General features: G+C 39.4%; 1 long non-coding RNA gene across 1 annotated transcript in view; it reads left to right on the forward strand.

Moving 5' to 3' along the window:
- Positions 1 to 19,984, forward strand: part of LOC311583350 — a 90,120-nt gene extending 70,136 nt beyond the window's left edge. The window contains exon 3 of the long non-coding RNA XR_014774467.1: positions 19,709 to 19,984. This is a non-coding gene — a long non-coding RNA (uncharacterized lncRNA). The remainder of the gene's footprint in view (positions 1 to 19,708) is intronic.
- Positions 19,985 to 20,247: the final 263 nt, after the last annotated feature.

A 20,247-nucleotide genomic window follows, 5' to 3' on the forward strand; every position in this document is an offset into this window, starting at 1 on the left:
GTATTAGAATAATACTGTCTTCGTAGGAATTTGAAAGTGCTTCTTCTGTTTTTCTTTCTCTTCTCTTCTCTTTCTTCCCTTCTTTCCTCCCTTTCTTTCTTTCTTTCTTTGATCAATTTGAGAAGTATCAGTTGTTCTTTCAAAGTCTAGTGAACTCTGCAATACATCCCTATAGACCTATTTTTTTTTTTTTTTTTTTTTTTTTTTTAGTCAGGAGATTTTATTTTACTGTTTCAATTTCCTTGTTTGTTATGGGTTTATTTAAGCTGGTTGTCTCTTCTTGGTTTAATTTTGGTCATTTGAATGTGTCTAGAAATTCATCCACTTCTTGAAAGTATTCCAGTCCAGCAGAGTCTAGGTTTTAAAGTAGTCCCTGCCAATATCCTGCACTCTGTGGTGTCTGTTGTGTCTACTGCTAAATTTATTCATTTGGGTGTCTCCTTTCTTTTAATTAATTTGTCTGAAAGTCTGTCAATTTTGTTGAGCTTTTAAAAAAAAGAATCAGTTATTAAATTCATTGATTTAAAAAAAATTGTTCATGTTTCTACTTCATTATCTTCTGCCGTGGTTTTTGTTATTTATGTCTGTCTACTGAATTTGGGCCTACTCTGTTTTTGTATTACCAAACTCCTGAGGTCATCACTGTTATTTATCTGTGCTCTTTTTGATTTTCTAAAAAGCATTTAAAAGCTATAAAATTTCCCCTTGGGGCTGTTTTTAATGTATCCCAGAAATTAAGGTTTGTTGTGTTTTCACTTTCAGGAATTTAAATTTTTTCTTTTAAATTTCTTTTTTGACCCATTAAGTAGTATGTTGTTTAATGTCCATGAACTGGTATACTGATTTATTAAAATGTACAATCATTTTGGTTTCTCTGTGTTTGTTGATTTTTTTTTTGTATGTGTCTATTTTAGAGTTAACTTCTCTGGGCTGCTGAGTTGAAAGGATATTGCTTGGTGTTTGAGTAAAAAAATTGTAGATATCTATTAAGTCCATTTGACACATGAGCTAAAATGATTCTGATGTGTTTCTCTTTAGTATTTTTCCAGATGACCTCCCCATAGTAGAGTGTGAATTTGAGTTAATCTGCAGCTTCAAATATGGTAGGATGCTTTTTATAAAATTTTGTGCATCAGAGTTTGGTGCATACATGTTTAGGATTGTAATGTCTTCTTAATTTCCCCTTGATTAGAATAAAGTTCCCTTCTTTATGTCTTCTGGTTAGTTTTGGTGAAGTCTATTTTTCAGGAATTAGGATAGTGACACCCAATTGCTTCCTGGTCCCATTTTCTTGAAAGACTTTATCCATCTGTTCACTTTCAAGGTGAAGTATGTCTTTTCTTAGACAGAAAAATGGTAGATCATATTTCTTAACCCACTCAGCTAGCCCGTGTCTTTCGATTGGGGGAATGAGACATTAATACTGGTAGTTATCATCAACAGGTACGTGCTGGTTGCTATCGGATTTTTTTGGGGGGGGGCTGTTTATTTTCTTAGTTCTGTTTTGTATTTCAGCTTTTTCAGTTTTGTTTCTTTCTGTAGCTTCTTCGCTATGATTATTCTTTTATTCAGCCTGAAATATTGCTTCCAGTAGTCTTTGTAGTGCTGGTTTGGTGTACATGAGTTCTTTTCAGCCCATTTGTATTGTGTGAAAGCTTTTCTTTTTCCTTAAACTGTGACAGATAGTTTTGCTAGGTAAAGTAGTTTAGATTGGCATCTGTGGTCGTTAGAACTTATACTACAATGCTTCAGGTTCTTCTGGCTAAATTAAATGCTTTAAAAGGAAATAATGTTAAAATATTTCATTAAAACTATTTAAAATTTATGTTTCAGTATTTTAAGTGGTCAAGCCAATAAAAATTTTTATAGGTTCCTCCACATAGTGCAACTTGGAAGATAAACTTGATTCTTGTGATGCAATATCCTGACAAGATTCAGTTTATGAGGTTTAGTGTGTGAACATAACTTATCTGGATGAATTTGAAAAACAGTTAGATGCCACTTTATACTGAGTGTTCTGTATAATTAAGGCTTGTTTGAATTAGGTCTCTTTCCTTACAGAAAAAAATGCTTGGCTAGCAAGATAATCTGTGATTTTAATGACTGTTTCTCACAGATTTTAAAAGATGCATATAGCTTGATATCTGTCTGTCTGTCTATCTATCTACCTGGGTGTAGACACTATACTGCAGCTGTGATTCCCTGTTCACTCTTAGATGCTATACTGTGATGGTGCCTTTCTGTTGGAGATCACTGCTTTATTTCTGTGACAATGTTTAATGAATATCTTGTATTCTGTTGGGTGATAGAGTAATTTTGGCTTTTGACTGTGGGTCATATACCATGAACAAATTAAGCATAATTATGGCAATCATAAATGCACATATGAAATATATTCCTTTCCAAACTTCTGCTCTCTTGGAGTATATGTGAAGTACAATTATAAACATGTGAATAAAAATAAAAGTGAATTTCTAGTTAATAGAGACTATTTGAAAACTCCATAATAATAAAATAACCATTCCATATCAATCTAATGAAAGCTCAGGCAAACTAAAGACAACAGACATATCCCAGTCTTCTTCAAGGCTATGAGCATCCATGTTGCATATTTATATGAAATGTTAGGACTGTCATTTCTGCCATGGGTTTTTAAGATATTTCTAAAGAACAGCTTCATCCATGCAAAAGAGAACAATGTCCTGGGGTCAAGGAATATGAGGAGATTTTAGAAACATGTTTCAAGGACCCTGTGAATTGTAGATACCTAGCAGCCTTGGCCATCTTAACTTTCTGTGTGTTACACTAGCATAACCTCACGGAATGCATCTTTGATTGTTCTGGTTGGGCATAATTCTGAATTTTTCAAATTCCTCTCTGGCCTAAGCAGCTATGGCAGTATCTCAAACACTTTTCTCAGAAACCACTTGTATTGATTTGAACGATAATGGACCCCATAGACTTGTATATTTGAAAATTTGGTCCGCAGTTGGTGGAAGTGCTTGGGAAGGATTAGGAGGTGTGGCCTTGTTGGAGGGGGTGGGAAACTGGGGGGCAGGCTTTGAAGTTTCAAAAGCCTGTTCTTTCTCAGTTGGTGCTGTCTCTGTCTCTGTCTCTGTCTCTGTCTCTCTCTCTCTCTCGCTCTCTCTCTCTCTCTCTCTCTCTCTCTCTCTCTCTCTCTCTCCTACTGTTCCAGAGTCATGTCTGCCTGCCTGCCTGCTGCCATGCTCCCCAACATGATGGTCATAGACTATAACCCTCTAGGACCATGAGCCTCAAATTAAATGTTTTCTTTTATAAGTTTCTTTGGTCGTTGTGACTTCTCATAGCAATAGACATTTCACTAAGGCACCACTGAATTGTTCTTTCACTGACTGATCCAGTTTTTTTTTTTCTCACTTCTCCTAGAGAAGCCCTTCAACATTATTTACTTTGTTTTCCTTTTGAGACAGGGTGGCTGTGAGCTTAGGTAGTTGTTGAGCTCACTGTGTAGCCTAAGTTGGCTTGGAACCTACGATTCTTCTTCCACCTCCAGAGTGCTGGGATTGCAGATACGCCCCCATGTCTGCATGTTGTTGTTTTTAATATATGAAAAGCAGGCTCCTTTCTTTCATGGTTGCAGTGATTTAATATACATCTTTCCTTTCTCTGTTTTCTCAAAGGGCAAACATGTTGGAAGGCTTCTGTACTGCTCACATGAGCTTTCTTTTTCATTGGTTTATATTCATTTCTTTATCGTGTATGTGTGTGTGTGTGTGTGTGTGTGTGTGTGTGTGTGTGTGTTTCCTGTGTGCGTGCAGTACTATACATGCTTAGGACCCCATCTGGTGCAGATTCTGCAGGCCATGTGCATGCTGCCTCAATCTATGTGAGTTCATATGTGTGTTGATCATGCTGATTTAGAGGGCCTTGTTTTCATGGTATTCTCTGTCCCCCTTGATTCTTACACTCTCTTTGCCTTTTCTTCTGCTGTGTGCCCTGACCCTAGAAGGGAGGGTTTTGATGGAGATAGTCTATTTAGGGCTGAGTGTTCTGAGGTCTCTCACTCTGTCGGCATAACATCTGGCTATGGGTCTATATATCTGTTTCAGTCTGATGGCAGGAGGATGCTTCCCTGAAGGTGCCTGGGCAAGGCACTAGTTGAAGTATAGCAGACTCTCATTTGTAGTCATTTTATTGCTACATTTTGTGGTAGTTTGTTATATTTAGTTTTACCCCAGGTCCCTGGCTTATCTAGTCTCAGGTTCTTGGTCACTTAAGCAGTGCTGGGCATGGGAGTATGGGTTCCATTTCATGGAGTGGGCCTTAAGTCAAATGAGATGTTGGGTTGGTTATATTTCCACATGCTTTGTGGTGCTGCTGCACTAGTGAATCTTGCAAGCAGGACACAATTATAGATCAAAGAGTGTTTTAGCTAGGTTGGTGTTTAAGTTTCCCCTTTGGTACCTTCCTGCCCCAAAGACACTAGCAAGTAGGGAAAAGGCTCTATGTAGGCAACAGTTTGATTTCTCTGTATTCAATGAGTTATACGGGCATTGTCTTGAGAAATGGAGCCTTGCTTTAAGTTTGTGGAGAGCAAACTATAGTTTTGGCAATAGCCTGGGTTGTTCGGGGGTTCTCATGAAAACCCTTTGTCCAATAACTCAATTAAATATAACCATTGCTGGTACCAGGTACTGGAAGCTTCACTGGCGACAGGAGATGTCCAGCTGGGGTTCTGTCTAATACTGTCTGGCAATTTCATCTAGATTTCCTTCATATGTGTGTATATTTTAGGAAGAGTCTACTGTATTAGGTTTCCATACGACCTCTCAAATGGCTCTTCATTTTAGCTGTCTCTTTCCTTATTCTCTTCCTCCTCCTCCTCATCCTTTTCCTTCCCTCTCTTGACTTGATCGTCCCATTCCAGCACCCCTCCCTATCCATCTATAGCTATTTTATTCTATTTCTCTTCCTTAAGGTGATCTAACTTCCTGACATGTCAGTTCCTTACTCTATACCTAATTTCTGTGGTTCTACAGATTGTAGCTTGGTTATCATTGAGTTAACATCTAACACCCAACTGCAAATGAATACATACCATGTTTGTCTTTCTGACCCCTCTTTTTTTCCAATAGGGATGATATTTTCTAGTTTCATCCAGAATTTCATTATCTCATTAAATTTTTTTTGAGTAATAGCCCATTTTACCACATTTTCTTTATCCATTCTTCTGTTGAGGGACCTCTAGATTGTTTTCAATTTCTGGACATTAAGAATAAAATAACAATAAACATGGTTGAGTAAGTGTCTTGGTGGTTGGACAAAACACCATTTGGGTGGTAGCTGGATCTTGAATTAGATCGATTCCCATCTTCCCGCAGAACCACCACACTAATTTCCATAGTGGCCTTACAAGTTTATACTCCACCAGTATTGTATGAGTGTTCCCCTTGCTCCAAATCCTTGCCAGCATGAGCTATTACTTGTTTTATTGATCTTGTCCATTCTGACAGATGTTAGATTAAATCTCAAAGTAGTTTTGATTTGCATTTCCCTAATGACTAAGTACGTTGAACGTTGAACATTTCTTTAGTTTCTCAGCCATTTGAGTTTTCTCTTTTGAGAATTCTCTGTTTAGATTTGTATCCCACTTTTAATTGGGTTATTTGTTTTTCCTGGCATCTTGTTTTTTGAGTTCTTTATATGTTTTGGATATTAGCCCTCTATGGGATGTGTAGTTGGTAAAAATCTTTCCCCATTCTCTAGACTGCCGCTTTGTCAAAATGATTGTGTCCTTTGCCACATATAAACTTTTCAGTTTTATGAGGTCTCTTTTATTAAGTGTTGGTTTTAGTGCCTGGGCTAATGGTGTTCTGTTCAGAAAGTCTTTTCCTATGCCAATGAGTTCAAGACTATTCCCCATTTTCTCTTCTATCAGGTTCAGAATGTCTGCTTTTATTTTGAGGTCACTGATCCATGTAGACTTGAATTTTGTGCAGGGTGGTAAGTATGGATCTGTTTGGATTCTTCTGCATACAGACATCCAGTTTGACCAGCGCCATTTGTTAAAGATGCCTTTTTTCTTCAGTGTGTATTTCTCGCTTCTTTATTATAAAAACCCTGGTGTACATAGGTGTGTGTGTGTGTGTGTATGTGTGTGTCTAGTTCATCAATTGATTCCATCCATTTCTGTGTCTGTTTTTTGTGCCAATACCTTGCTGTTCTTATTGCCATAGCTTTGTAGTACAACTTGAAATTGAGGCGAGTGATAACTCCAGTAGTGGTTTTATTATTCAGGATTGTTTTATCTGTCTCAGGTTTCTGTGTGTGTTTCCATATGAATTCTTGACTTAAAAAAATGAATAATCCTAGAAGCCTACAAGTAGAACATTATGATAGGCAGATTTGGGCACAGGGGTCCCGCTCAAACTAAGGCACCAGCCAAGGACAATACAGGTGGTAAACCTTAAACCCCTACCCAGATCTAGCCAATGGACAGAACATTCTCCACAGTAGAGTGGAGAGTGGGATATTACTTTCTCCCATACTCTGGTGCCTCACTTTTGACAGTGCCCCCTGGAGGGGGAGACCTGGTGGCACTCAGAAGAAGGACAGCAGGTTACCAAGAAGAGACTTGATACCCTATGAACATATACAGGGGGAGGAAATCCCCCTCAGGAACAGTCATAGGGGAGGGGAGTAAGGGGAAAATGGGAGGGAGGGAAGAATGGGAGGATACAAGGGATGGGATAACCATTGAGATGTAACAAGAATAAATTAATAAAGGAGAAAAAAATAAAAAAATGAATAAGATATCTATGGACTGTTGACTTGAATTTGAATGGAGGGGGGGATCTGCATATTGTGAAAAAAGAAGTTGGTTCTTTGAAAGTCTCCAAGCAGGTCAACATTTTGTCCTATACTGTTGGTATGTATGCCTATAATATAGGACATCACTTATAAAGGAAATATTCATTTTACACACACTAGCCCCAGTTAAAGACCTGAATTCAAGGCAGTAACCTGGCAATGAAACAAAAGGAATCTGGCTGTAAGGCATTTGCAAACAGACAACTTGGGCAAGACAGAAGGTATCTTGGTCATCCTAAGAATAACATGTCAGAAACATTAACTCTTTTCAGAAATGTCTATTCTGTATCTTACAATTTATAATTGTGCAGAAGATCCAAGTAAAATAGTAAATACAAAGAGGCAGATGTGATGGGTGGGGTTCTAGAGGAACCTGGGGAGACTGGGGAGTGGATATGACCAAAAAGCACTGTGTACAGGTATGGCGTTTTGAATAAAAGAAAAGTAAAACAGGACCCCATTGAGTCACTGCCTCACTTTAAATTGTGGACTATGTAAGATTTCTGAGAATTCGTGAGAGCAAAAGGTTGGAAAGCATTACACAATGCTGCTTTGTTTTCCTCATTTATTATTATCGGTAATTACTGTTATGATCTTACTAGGATTGAGCCTAAAGCCTGCGCCTGACAGCAAGAGCTGTTCCTCATTGTGACAGCTTGCTCTCCAAGCCCACAGTCTGCCTGATAATTAGAACTTCTACTCAGTGTTCTTTACACCTCACCACATCAATGAATAGAAGTCTGTATCATCTGTTGAAAATGACTTTATTTTTAAATGCTTATTTTATTGTGATAGAATATTTAAAGTGGGATCTACTCTCATAACAAGTTTCTAAGTATACTATATAGTTGCTGGTTATAGGCCTGCATTGTACAGTACACTCCCAGCACTCTTCATCTTTTTTCTTCAGAGAAATACTTTTAATGTCATATGAAAAAAATCCCAGATGAAAATATTGTTTCTTATATTGTATATGCTAAGGCACATTAAAAATACCTAAAATGGGGCCAGAGATATGGCTCAGATGTTATGGACACTGACTGCTCTTCCTGAAGTCCTGAGTTCAGTTCCCAGCAACCACATGGTGGCTCACAACCCTCTGTAATGTGAACTGATGCCCTTTTCTGGCCTGCAGGTGTACATGTAGACAGAGCGCTGTATAATAAATAAATAAATCCTCTAAAACTGTATATAAAAGGCATAAAATAAGTTCCAAATGTTAACACTGACCTTTTCCTGTTGTTTTATATATTTTTGTTTTTAAAATTATATTTCTTTTTAAATATGCATTTATATTAATACACATAAAAATGAACTACATACAGCAAGAAGATCCACGAAACAATCAGAAATTATACAAATGCTACATTCATAGTGATTTGGCTATTTGTATTTGGCAACCTTGAAGAAAACACTATTCATCTTTTAAGAATTTAATTTATTCGTGTGTGTGTGTGCGCGCGTGTGCGCACTCGTGCACAAGTATGTGGATGCACCACCCCCTCTCACACAGACACACACACACACACACACACACACACACACACACACACACACTCACTTTTATCATGTGGGCTTCAAGTATTGCATTCGGATCACCAGGCTCAATGGCCTTTAGCTGCTGAGCCATCTAGCTGACCCCAATTATTCATTTTACTAGTCTGAAACCTTATGTATACTAACCAGTGCCAGTAATTCCTCTTTTCCTCCTTGCTTCAGCTCCTGAACACTGTGGCTCCATTCTATGATTCTCTGAGGTTGGCTGTTTTAGATATTTCATATGTGGACTCAGGAAGCATCTGTCTTCCTGTGATTGGCTTATATGACTTGGCATGTCATAAAGATTCATCCATATTGCACCATGTAGCAGACTTTGAGGTCAAATAGTATCCCACAGTGTGCGTATTCCACATTCACCTGTCAGTACATAATTAGACACTTCCTTCAACTTGACCTTTGTACATAGTGTGACACAAAGACCCAGGAGTGGTTATATCTCTTCAAGATCCCATTTTTTTCATTTGTTTTGCTAGATGCCCAGGAATAGACTCACTAGATCATACGGTAATTCTGTTTGTAATTTCTTAAGGAACTCATGATTTTCCAAAGTGGTTGTACCATTTTTCTGTTCCCACTAATAGTTTGTGACTGTTTCAATTTCTCAGCATACTTTTTGACACTTGCCCTTTAAAAAATATCCACCACTCCAACAGATGCTAAAAGATTTTTCATTGTGATTTTTATTTTGACCTTTGGCATGACTAGTGATGTTGAACATGTCTTCATGTGCCTCCTGGGCCATTTATATTCCTTCTCTGGACAAATATGTTTTGAATTCCTTCACCTAGTTCTGAGTTTTTGCTGTTGAGGTGTGAGAGTTCCTTGTGTATTTTGGAGAGTAGTTCTCATGACACAAGTGGTTTGGAAATATATCCTTCATTTTTACATCTGAAATGTAGAACACGGATGAGCACTGTAAGCTCAAGCCTCTGACCATCGGAGCGATACCTGAATTTTAACATCCTTTTGACGACACGGCCACTATTTAACCTCTCAGCATCTCAGGTTATTTATCATCAAAATAACAATAATGCTGGTAACTCATGGGGTTTTGTAAGGATGAAGTGAATGAACATACATAAAGTCCTCACATTTCCTGGTGAACTTACTCTAAAGATTCATTATTGTTATGTTTGCATGTTATTCAATACTTTACTCCTTTCTTCAATTACGTAATAAAATGTTCGGGTTACTTTTTAAAAAACCATCTTTTCTTTATTAATTTGATAGAATATCATCTTAATAGCTTGTCTTTCTTATAAGGTCTACATACTTTATTTTATATTTCTTTGCCCATAGAGGGTCTTACCATTTAGGTAATAAAATATCCATCCTTTAATACTTCTGAAAGAGAAGAAGTCTTTTTCTTCAAGGGTCTCTACAAAAAGCGGCCTGTGTTAATGGTTTTATTTCTTATATTTAAGTCTTTACTCAACTTGAATTGAATGGTAACAGTAATGTAAGACCTACAGTACTTTCACTTTTGACCATAGAAATAATTTTGAGCATGATTTTTTTTTTTCTTCAGCAAGGTCTTAGTTTGGGGTTTTTTTATTTTGAAAATTGGAAGAAAACTTTACTTTCCCTCTACTTCTCATTCTCATTTCTGTCCACCCTTTTCACCCCCTGGAAATCCCCTGCTCCTAAGATTGCTACGAAAGTCTGACAGCTTTTCCCCTTCTCAGGGATCAAGTTGTTCCCACCATATCAGGTTTTACTGCAAAACAATTGGTTTTAAATGTTGTGTTTTCTACACGATTAAAAATGTTTCCACGTAACATTCCATACTGTGAGCCTTATTTAAATGCTACTAAAAGAATTCCAACCAAGATGAATAAATAGATTCTATTTTTCTTTTGAAATCCCTCGATATGCTGGACATGGTGCTGCAGGCCTTTCATCCCAGTGCTCTGCAGGTGGAAACAGATGGATCTCTCTGAATTTAAGGCCAGCCTGGTGTGGTGAGTTTTAGGACATCCAGGTCTACAAAGTGAGAAGCCCAAGCCCACAAAACAACACAAGAGAAAATGAAATCAAACCAAACCAAACAAAACAAAAAAACAAAACAACCCTTCAATTCAAGCTTGTCCTGGCCAGTGGAAATATATCATTATCAACACCTTTAACAATGTTCATTAAATGAAAAAGTGTCTACCAATGATATGGATATGACCTATTTGTTGTTAAAAAAATGTCGTTAGTGTTGTATTTGAATTCTTTGTGCACACCACAGACCCACCTGGCCTCATCTTACCTACCTGTCATGTTTTCAGTATAGTGTTAGGCACACAGGCATAGCAATGGGAAGAAACACACTCCCCTGTCCTTACAGAGTTGTGCCTCTGACACTTGTAGCAGGAGACTCTTGAATATATCCGAGGAAACTGTAGGAGTAGAAAATTTTATGATATACAATATGAAGCTTGACATAACTCTTCCACAAGACTCCCTGGGTTCTGTGGCATGTTATTAAGAATAACCAGTTACTCTTTTAGGAGTGAAATCTTGAAATGAGTTCACATATGCTTAGGACAAGCCACAGTTGATAGAAGTCGTTACTTTAACATTCTAAGCAATATAGGAATAGAACTGCATTTAACTCACAAGGCAAGCAGTTCATAGAGGATAAGTGATAAATGGTGAAGCAAGGTATAAAAATCTCATTTGGAAGCTGGGAGCGGAGGCCCACACCTGTACTCCCAGCACTCGGGGAGACAGAGGCAGGCAAATCTCTGTGAGTTCGAGGCCAGCCTGCTCTACAAAGCAAGTCCATGACAGCCAATGCAACACAGAGAAACTCTGTTTTGAAAAACAGCAGTAACAAAAATTCATTTAGAATATAAAATTGATTGTAAGTATACTTTCTAAGTTAGACTACTCATAGTGAAATCAGGGATTCCTCCATTTGTCCACTAGATGTCAGGACTGCTCCATACAAGAAGCTTCAGATGGGGGAGGGGGTCAACTGACCGTGTAGTCCATCCAGCACTTTCTGTTTTCCACAAACGAAAAGCAAGCAAACAAACAAGCTAACTGAAACAAACCAACAAAGGCCCAACCAGCTTACAAATACAGGCTGCCCAGGCAAGGGGTAGACCATACACGGAAGACCGCAGAATTAACCTCCCAGGCACGGTCCCTAAGGGTGCAGAAGTAAATTCTAACTGTGCCTGTATTGGTAGGAAGGCCACAGTGGTAAGTCTCTCCTTTTATTATTATGTTCTATGCTTCCACATGCGTGATATTGCTTTCCACAGTGGCTCCCGAGCTTCATGGCCTCACAGTTCACTGGGGACTGGTGGGTCCTCTCCAATGGCCCTCCTTGTCCTGCGTTCACTTGTTGGCCCTCTCTCTGATGGTAGAGCATTTATGTGCAAAGGGCAGTGGGTCACAATCCCAAGACTAAGACTCACGTTCCAGAAGGTCTCGAGCAGAGATGGCTACTAAAGGTGGCTGGGCCTCAGACCCCTCCCTCCCTCTCGGTAGCCCTTCCAGAATGCTGGTGCGGAAGATCTGCCGAGAACGGCTCATGGTTGTCTCTGTCTATTTGTACAGTGACCTGATACGAAGACTCTTGTGTTGGAAAGCAGTTCAGCACATCATAGTTACGTAACTGTACAAGCAGAGGGATGGAAAGGACAAATAAAAGAGGGAGTTGGGTGTGCTCTGACTCCAGAGGGAAAGGCGAGATCAGAGCAAGTGGGGAGCCTTCTCCTCCCTTTAGTTTGGTTTCACGGCTTCAGGAGGATTGGCGACTGTGCTCTCGTCCCGCTCACAACAGCTTTCAGAAAGGTTTTTTTTTTTTTTTTTTTTTGGTAAAAATGGGAACAAAAAGACCAAGGATGAGATACAAAAAAGGAAAGTCTAGTGAGGAAAAGGATTTACTTCAATAACTCCCCAAATCCTACCCCAAGTGCCAGGATCATCTCAAATGCTGCGCAGCCGTGAGCATGCGAGTGAGCGAGCCGGGTACTAACAACTGTGGTGCAGGGACCATGATTCATATGGAAGGCAGCATAATTACTGTGAAGATGAGATTGGATTTCTAAACGAAGAAAGAACATTCTAGCCCTTTCTTGGCTACGGATAAACACAATTGATTTATGATTAATACGAGGGGCCTGCTTATCTGGGAAATATATTGTATTTCATGTAGAATAGGCTCAGAGGCATTTTTTACATTTCTACGTGAAACCCGATCTATGCACAAGCCGGGAAGCCAGAAGGAAGAACGGCCGGAGGTCGTGATAGATGGGTGCACCACACTAGGCGTGCCAGTGCACCGCGCATCTGATGCCCGCCAGGAGCGAGACTACCGTGTGCCCCAGCCTGAAAAGCTGAGAAGCATAGATTTATATAGACACGTACCTATTTTTTTAAAAGTAAAAATCGATTTATTTGACAAAATGAGCACCCCTTTTCTTCAGAGGATACTGAGAATATTTCCCTAGGTCCTGCCTTTTGAGGAGATAGCATCGCAACAGTAGCCTTCAGCACACTGAGGTCTCAGGTGTTGGGAGATTTCCCATCAACAGCGTGTTTGAATGTTGGGAAGACATTTTGTTAGAGATAGTTCAAAGGCAAAATCTCCATGCTCTCCTAGAGTCTTTGAGGCTGCGTTGGGCTGACAAATCAGCTTGCTTCAATGGGGCCAATTCATTGCTCTGGTCTTGGCAAGGTGGGTAGTGGGTAAGATCAGAATCTGTCAGAGTTCCTGAGTTTGAGTCCCAACATGATCAGGTATCAGCCAAGGGACTGAAAACAACGTAGTTAACCTCTCTGTTTCCTTGGTTTCTTACTGTGATTCATTTGTTTTTAAAGTTCCTGTAACAGTGCTATTTGCCTGAGAAACAGTAGCTGTGCTTTTGGGTTTTATTTTATGCATATGAGCATTTTGCCTGAAGATACACACACACACACACACACACACACACACACACACACACACACATACATACACACACACACACACACACACACACACACACACACACACACACATATATATATATACATATATATTATGCATGTACTATATGTGTACCTGGTGCCCATAGAGGTCAGAAGAGGGCATTAGGTTCCTGGGATCTGGAGCTATAGACGGCTGTGACCCACCATGTGCGTGCTGGGTACCAAGTACAGGTCTTGGTAAGAACAGTGAGTGCTCTTAGCTGCTGAGTTGTCTCTCTAGACATCTACTTTTGGATATTTTCAACAGCTCTTGATAAACAGAAGACACAGGAGAAACCTTTTGACCATTTATTTAAAATCTCTTATTCTAAAGATTAAATAACAAATGGTTGGCTGGGTGTGATGACATGTGCCTATATTTCTGGCACTAAAGAGGGTGACCAGGAACATCTCAAGTTAAAGCTCTTTCTGGTCGATAGAGAGGGAGAGCAAGAGATTGATTTTTTTTTTATTGAAGATAGTTAAAATGACTGTTATTCAAAATCAGTTTCTATAAAATTTAGAGTGTTTTTCCTCCACCAAACCGCTCTTTCTTCTATAACTAAGCATATGGAAGAATTGGTAAATTTCTAGCCCAAGGGGCATGTCCCACGAAAGCCTTCACTTACCAGGAAACTGGGACAGAGTAGGGGACATCCTATTGGGACTCTAGATGAGAGAAGCATGGGAGAATAGCAAAGTAGAAGGATCCAGAGGGTCCTAGAAACCTACAAGAAGAACATTATGATAGGCAGATTTGGGCCCAGGGGTCCCGCTCAAACTATGGCACCAGCCAAGGACAATACAGGTGGTAAACTTTAAACCCCTACCCAGATCTAGCCAATGGACAGGACATTCTCCACAGTTGAGTGGAGAGTGGGGTATGACTTTCACACGTACTCTGGTGCCTCATATTTGACCACGTCCCCTGGAGGGGGAGACCTGATGGCACTCAGAGGAAGGACAGCAGGCTACCAAGAAGAGACTTGATACCCTATGAACATATAAAGGGGGAGGAAGTCCCCCTTAGGCACAGTCATAGGGGAGGGGAGTAAGAGGAAAATGGGAGGGAGGGAAGAATGGGAGGATACAAGGGATGGGATAACCATTGAGAAGTAACAAGAATAAATTAGTAAAAAAAATGGTTACTGCAGTAAGCACCAAAGGAACATTAAGAACTAACGTAGAATGAGGTGGGACTTGAGAGGCTGGGGTCTGGTGGAAGGTCCCTTTCTGAGGACTAAGGTGGGGTGAGAGGAAGAGGGAGGGAGGGTGGGGCTGACTAGGAGGAGACAGGGGAGGGGCAACAATTGGAATACTTAGTGAATAAACTAAAAAATATATTTAAGAAAAAAACCAAAAAAATAGATGAGATATATAATTCAAGACAATTGTATTTTAGTGTCTACCATAGCTGTTTTAGTGGCATTAATAACAAATGCCTCAGATGAGACAGGCTTGTTCACTTCTGTGTGAAAAGAAATACAGAAAAGAGTGTTCAGGCTTTTCTGATGTCTATTATGGTCAGCAGAGTCCTAGGCGCTTTCTACTACCCAGTCTCACCATTTTGTGAATGGCTTTTATCTTCAAAGTCACCTTGCCTGCTATGAAAACAGCTGGGAGTCATGCTCTGCCTTCTAGAGTGTAGGAAGGAGGAAGGGAGAAAGACCAAAGGTGTGTGTGTGTGTCTCTGTGTGTGTACATGTATGCATGTGTGCATGGTGTGTGTACATGAGTGCATGTGTGTACATGCATGTGTGCATGGTGTGTATGTGTGTACATGTATGCATATGTGTGTCATACGTGCATGGTGTGTGTGTGTGTGTGTGTGTGTGTGTGTGTGTGTGTGTGTGTGGTGGTTGATGTGTGGTGCTTATGATGTGTGTGTAGAGTGTGTGTAGTTTGTAATGTGTTTGTGTGATGAGTGAATAGTGGTCTTTCAATAATCTTCTAGCAGTCAGTCCTCCATCATTTTCAACACTTGGAGCTCATCAGCCAGAACTTAATCATATGTCACACAGTGTAAGAAGGCAGTGTGTTTTGACAAATTGAAAGAATTTTGGGGGTTGTTAAGGAAAGAGGGATATTGGATATGGGATGCTATCTAACTATCTCTGCTACAAGTAAAGTAGGGCTCCACTTTTCACACCCCATTTATCTTCACATTTCCTTTTCTCCTGTCTTGAATTCATGGCAGACTTGGCCTAAGACAAGCCGTACATTCTTCTCGAAAAAAGCAAATTTTTCCTTCTAAAAGGATGCTGTTATCTCTCTATGCATTATAGCTTGTTGGAAAAAGTCAATTCACTGTGGATTAAAAAGAAAAGATAAAGCTGCTCTAAATGATGGTGGTGCTTCACAGGACTCAAAAGTAAGAATGAATGAGTTCCACGGAAGGCCGAGGGCTGTGACCATGTTGGACACACAAGCAGCCTGCCTTATCTGGTCATCACTGCTTATTTCTGCACAGATGTCTTCTTTCCATTTCAAGATCTGTTTTCTTTGCATTCAGGGTCATCTCCAACAGCGAGAGGTAGCATAGGAATCTGCCCTCCAGGTCACCCCCCAAAATGAGGGGTAGTATAGGGATGTGCACTGAGGTAGTGTCACCCCAATAGTGAGGGGTGGTGCAGGGGCACCCATCCGGATTTTCTGAGTCACACATCCGTCTTCTTCTGATAGCACTAGAATCTATTCTTATTGCTTCTCCACTATCTCAATTACAGCGACTCTTATTGTGCCTGACTGAAAAACTGCCCAGAAGACTTGACTTTCAAGTCCCCCCTAAAGAAGAGCTTTGGGGTCTGTGACTTTGCTTGGCCTCACATACTGACCAGACTTCCATCTCGAGTTATTCTCTTGCGGAGCCATGCATTCGCACTCACTGATCCAGGTGTTGCAACTACTCTGTGACCCTGTGACTCCAAACACATGCCTTGCTTCTAGAACATGCTTCTGAGCGCCACACACTACCTTTCACTACCTTTTTCTATGATTCTTCCTTTTCTGTTGCATGAGTCTTAGAGCCCATAGCAGTTTCAGATACATCTTCTGTAGGTTCACTGCTGCGTGAAAGACTTCTCCCGCTGGCTGCTGGGTTTTCCTCTTATTAGCCAGGCGATGATCTTTCAGTTATGTGACCTGTTCTTCAGGTACTTGGGATGGATGCCTTCAAAAAGGGACCACCAAGAAGTGCTCTGAGAAGACATCATGAGTTCCCATCAGTAAATGTAGAGATGGCTTCTTGGGCACACAGAATTGCACCGAATAGAACAAACTCACCAATGACTTCATAGTCTGCGGCCTTATCTTTCTTCTGTCCTTCACTGTTTTTTTGTTTTTTGTTTTTTGTTTTTTGAGTCTCTGTTTTAACACCTATCAAGTATGGGACACTAATAGTCATAGTCATAGATCTTCAAGGGTGAGATAGTGTAATCAATACGAATAAGGTTTTGTTACCCCTAACATAGCTAGCATGCAGGGGAGGAGGGTTACACGTGTATATTCCATGGGCCCCATGAGTGTTGAGGTCTCTTTTGGTTCTTCTTGCTCATTCATTCAGCTAATATTTATTGGCACCAACTATAACAGGTGTTGTTCTAAACATTTGAGACATATGTGTAAAGGAGACTCAGACCCATTTCAATGAGTCTTCAGAATAATGATGCATGAATGACGTAGAGGCCTGTAACTTTGAAACATACATACATAGCTGTTGTTATTGTTGTTGTTTTTAGAGGTAAATCATTCAAACTAGTTAGGCAACTATATATTTTATTGTGTGTGAAAAACATTTTATTAAATTGTTAACATGAAATTAATGTGTTTTTTCAAACTCTTTTCTTGGTATGAAACAGCCCCAGATCTTTCTATGAAAGAAAATTTTATAAAAATTTACAGGGAAGTTAGCAGGATCAGGCACCTTCTGAGATACAGAGGCATTCCTTTATTTATAGTGGAGAAATCATCATATAAACAGGTTATCAAGCAAAATGCTCTTGGGAATGCAGAGAATACACCTACCCTACCATATGTCATATTTTTGCATCACGTATTGCTTAGAGAGTGTCTGTAATTTTCCCCTGTGATTGCGTAGGCAGTTGGGCCCCACCTCTCTGCTCATAACCATAATTGTGAGAAATGTCTCACTGCATGTTGTAGTCAAAGCTCAAAGTGCAATTTCTACTAAATGCATATTCTAGAAAGTTCTCAACTAGGAATTTAATTTTGTGGATATTTTACTAAAGATGAATGGATAGATGACTCATAAGAACCAACTTGAGACATGCCAAGGAAAACTCATTTGGGGACACGTCTCTAAATCTGGTTCCACTTTTGAATAATGGTTTAGTTGACACAGCCTTTGGAATTTCTACTTAATTTACATCAGAACATTCTTGGTTAAGACATGTGTGGAGCTCACCTCAATGAAACTTTGGTGACAGATTTCCATTCAAAATTTCCTTATGAATTTCATCAAATAATCTCTCTATAGAGTTCTAGTCTGTGCTGCTTCCCTCAGCTCTCAACCAAATACTCCATGGATTCGGGGCATCACAAATTCTTTGTTTCTGGATAAATTTTATTTGAACTGTGATCCCTGAGATGTTCTGGAGGGTGCCACCCGTGAGCATCACTTTGACAGGCACTGGTGGAGATGCTGAACCATGCATTAAATCATTCATCGTTTTCAGATCCAGATGTAAACAGTATTACGCAATTCCACCAGCTCTAATACTATTTGCTTAGGCCTCTGAATAGAGCTTTGACTAGAGACAAAGGCAAATTAGCCTTCTGATTTTGGCCTGATATTGTATATATACAATAAGAAAGTTTCCTTTCATGTTTTACATTGCTCAACCATCATTGCAATTTAGCAAGTTACAATATAAGTATACTTTTTAGTACTGTGTATGCAGAGTCGTAAGATGTCTGGAGCCAATGTGAAAATTATTTCAACTTGATATCCAAGCTCCCTCTCCCTGAGACAGTAATTTTTAGCAGACTGGCACAGAGACTTTTGTGTCTTCCATGATTTTAATTCTTGCTGTTCATACCTTTGGTTAATGCTTCTGACTTGTGTGTATTATGATCTGCTTCTAGTCATATAATTAAGGTGACCAGATGTAAAGGATCATGTCTATGTGATTATGTTATAGAAGATTTCATTGCATGTCTGGCAAGAATATTCTCCTCTTTTGAGTTTCATGAAGAACGATGCTATGCTGTGAGGTTCTGGTGTAGAGAAGGCCATGTGTCAGGAAGGTGAGATTGGTTCCAGATCAAGAGCCATCAGAACATTAGCTAAGGGCAGCCAGTTGCTTATCTAAGGTACTTCTTAGTAAATTGTAGATGTGTGAATGTAGGCCAGATCTTACGAGGGCTCAGAGAGTTGGTGGTTCCCAATTAATAGCATGATTTTCATAAACTATATATGAAAATGTGAGCTAACTGTATACAAATTTATTTCTCTTGGAGCTTGTACTTGTGCTGAAGTTGTAATGAAAAGTTCATGCATTTGGCTGACTGATACTAGCCCCACAACAGCAATGAGTACATAGACACAACAAATTGGACTCAATTGATTATTTAAAAAAAATTAAAAGGATATAAAGTTGGGAGGGGTGGATTTTGGAGGATTTAGGTGGACAAATGGGATATGTATATCTCAAAGACTTGTCAGTTTTTATTAATGTCTATTAAAGAGGACAACGCCATTTAATATAATGCTTCATAGTTTGCCCCCAACCTAATTTCTGTTTGTTTCTTCTTAAATATGCATTTTATAGGATGTAACTCAGAAAAAAAATTCTAAGTGTAAAGGTTAAAGAAAAATAGGGTTTCATTTAGATGGAATTTGATCTTACATTGTTTTCTTTTACTTTTTGTTTTGTTTTGTTTTGTTTTTGTTTTTGCCTTGTTTTGAGACAGGGCTTCTCTGTGTAGCCTTGGCTTCACTGGACTCACTTTGTAGACCAGGCTGGCCTTGAACTCATGGGAGAGTGTCCTGCCTCTGCTTCCCTGAGTGCTGGGATTAAAGGTGTGTACCATCTCACTGGGCTTCTTTTACTGTATTTTGACAAAAGATCTATAAGTGAATAGTTTTTTTTTCAGTTAATTATCCAGTAGCTTTTAAATTTGTGTAACTCCTCATCTCTTGTTTTTCTCAAGAGGTTGGAATATTTGAAAAAAAAAAAACACCCAATAGTAGTTGGAAAAGTATCAGATACAAAATTAGATTAAAAAACTTCTCATGTAAATAATAAGTTTCCATATAATATATGTAAGATTTTTTTCCTTCAAAAGAATTATTTCAAAACAATACATTTTCCTTTTCTTTCCACAGAGCACACTAGCACTAAGCAACTTACAAAAGGAAAGAAATGGAGAGAGCGTTGTTCTCTGAAGATAAGATCAGTATTGAACCAAATTACATATTATTTTCATGACTAAATTTAGGTAACTAAAATGGCTGTGGTTTGAAACTGTAAAAATGTGTGCATTCATGTGAGGACACTGTTGTGACTGAGTGTCACCCATGGGCCTCCTAATGGTCTTCCCACCAGTGATGCCATGAGACCAACCATACAATATTTCAGCTTAAGTGTGGTAAATGTATCTGCATGTCAAAAGGGCACAGTGAAGAACAGTAACTGTTAAGGTAATGTGAATGTGACTGAGATAAATACTGGATCAATACACATGGCTGCTTTACCCTCTGTATTGGGAGAGCAGGGAGCAGATAGATTACGCTCATCCACAGGGAAGGGGGGGGGGCACATATGGACATTTAGCTGTCTGCTTATGGGTCCTGAGGAAGAAGACAACAGAGGGAATGTAGCAGGAGAAGTAACAGTAATAAGTGGTCGGAAGAACTGATTGGGA

Source organism: Acomys minous (assembly GCF_964271855.1).
Source record: "Acomys minous genome assembly, chromosome: 14".
Classification (NCBI taxonomy): domain Eukaryota; kingdom Metazoa; phylum Chordata; class Mammalia; order Rodentia; family Muridae; genus Acomys; species Acomys minous.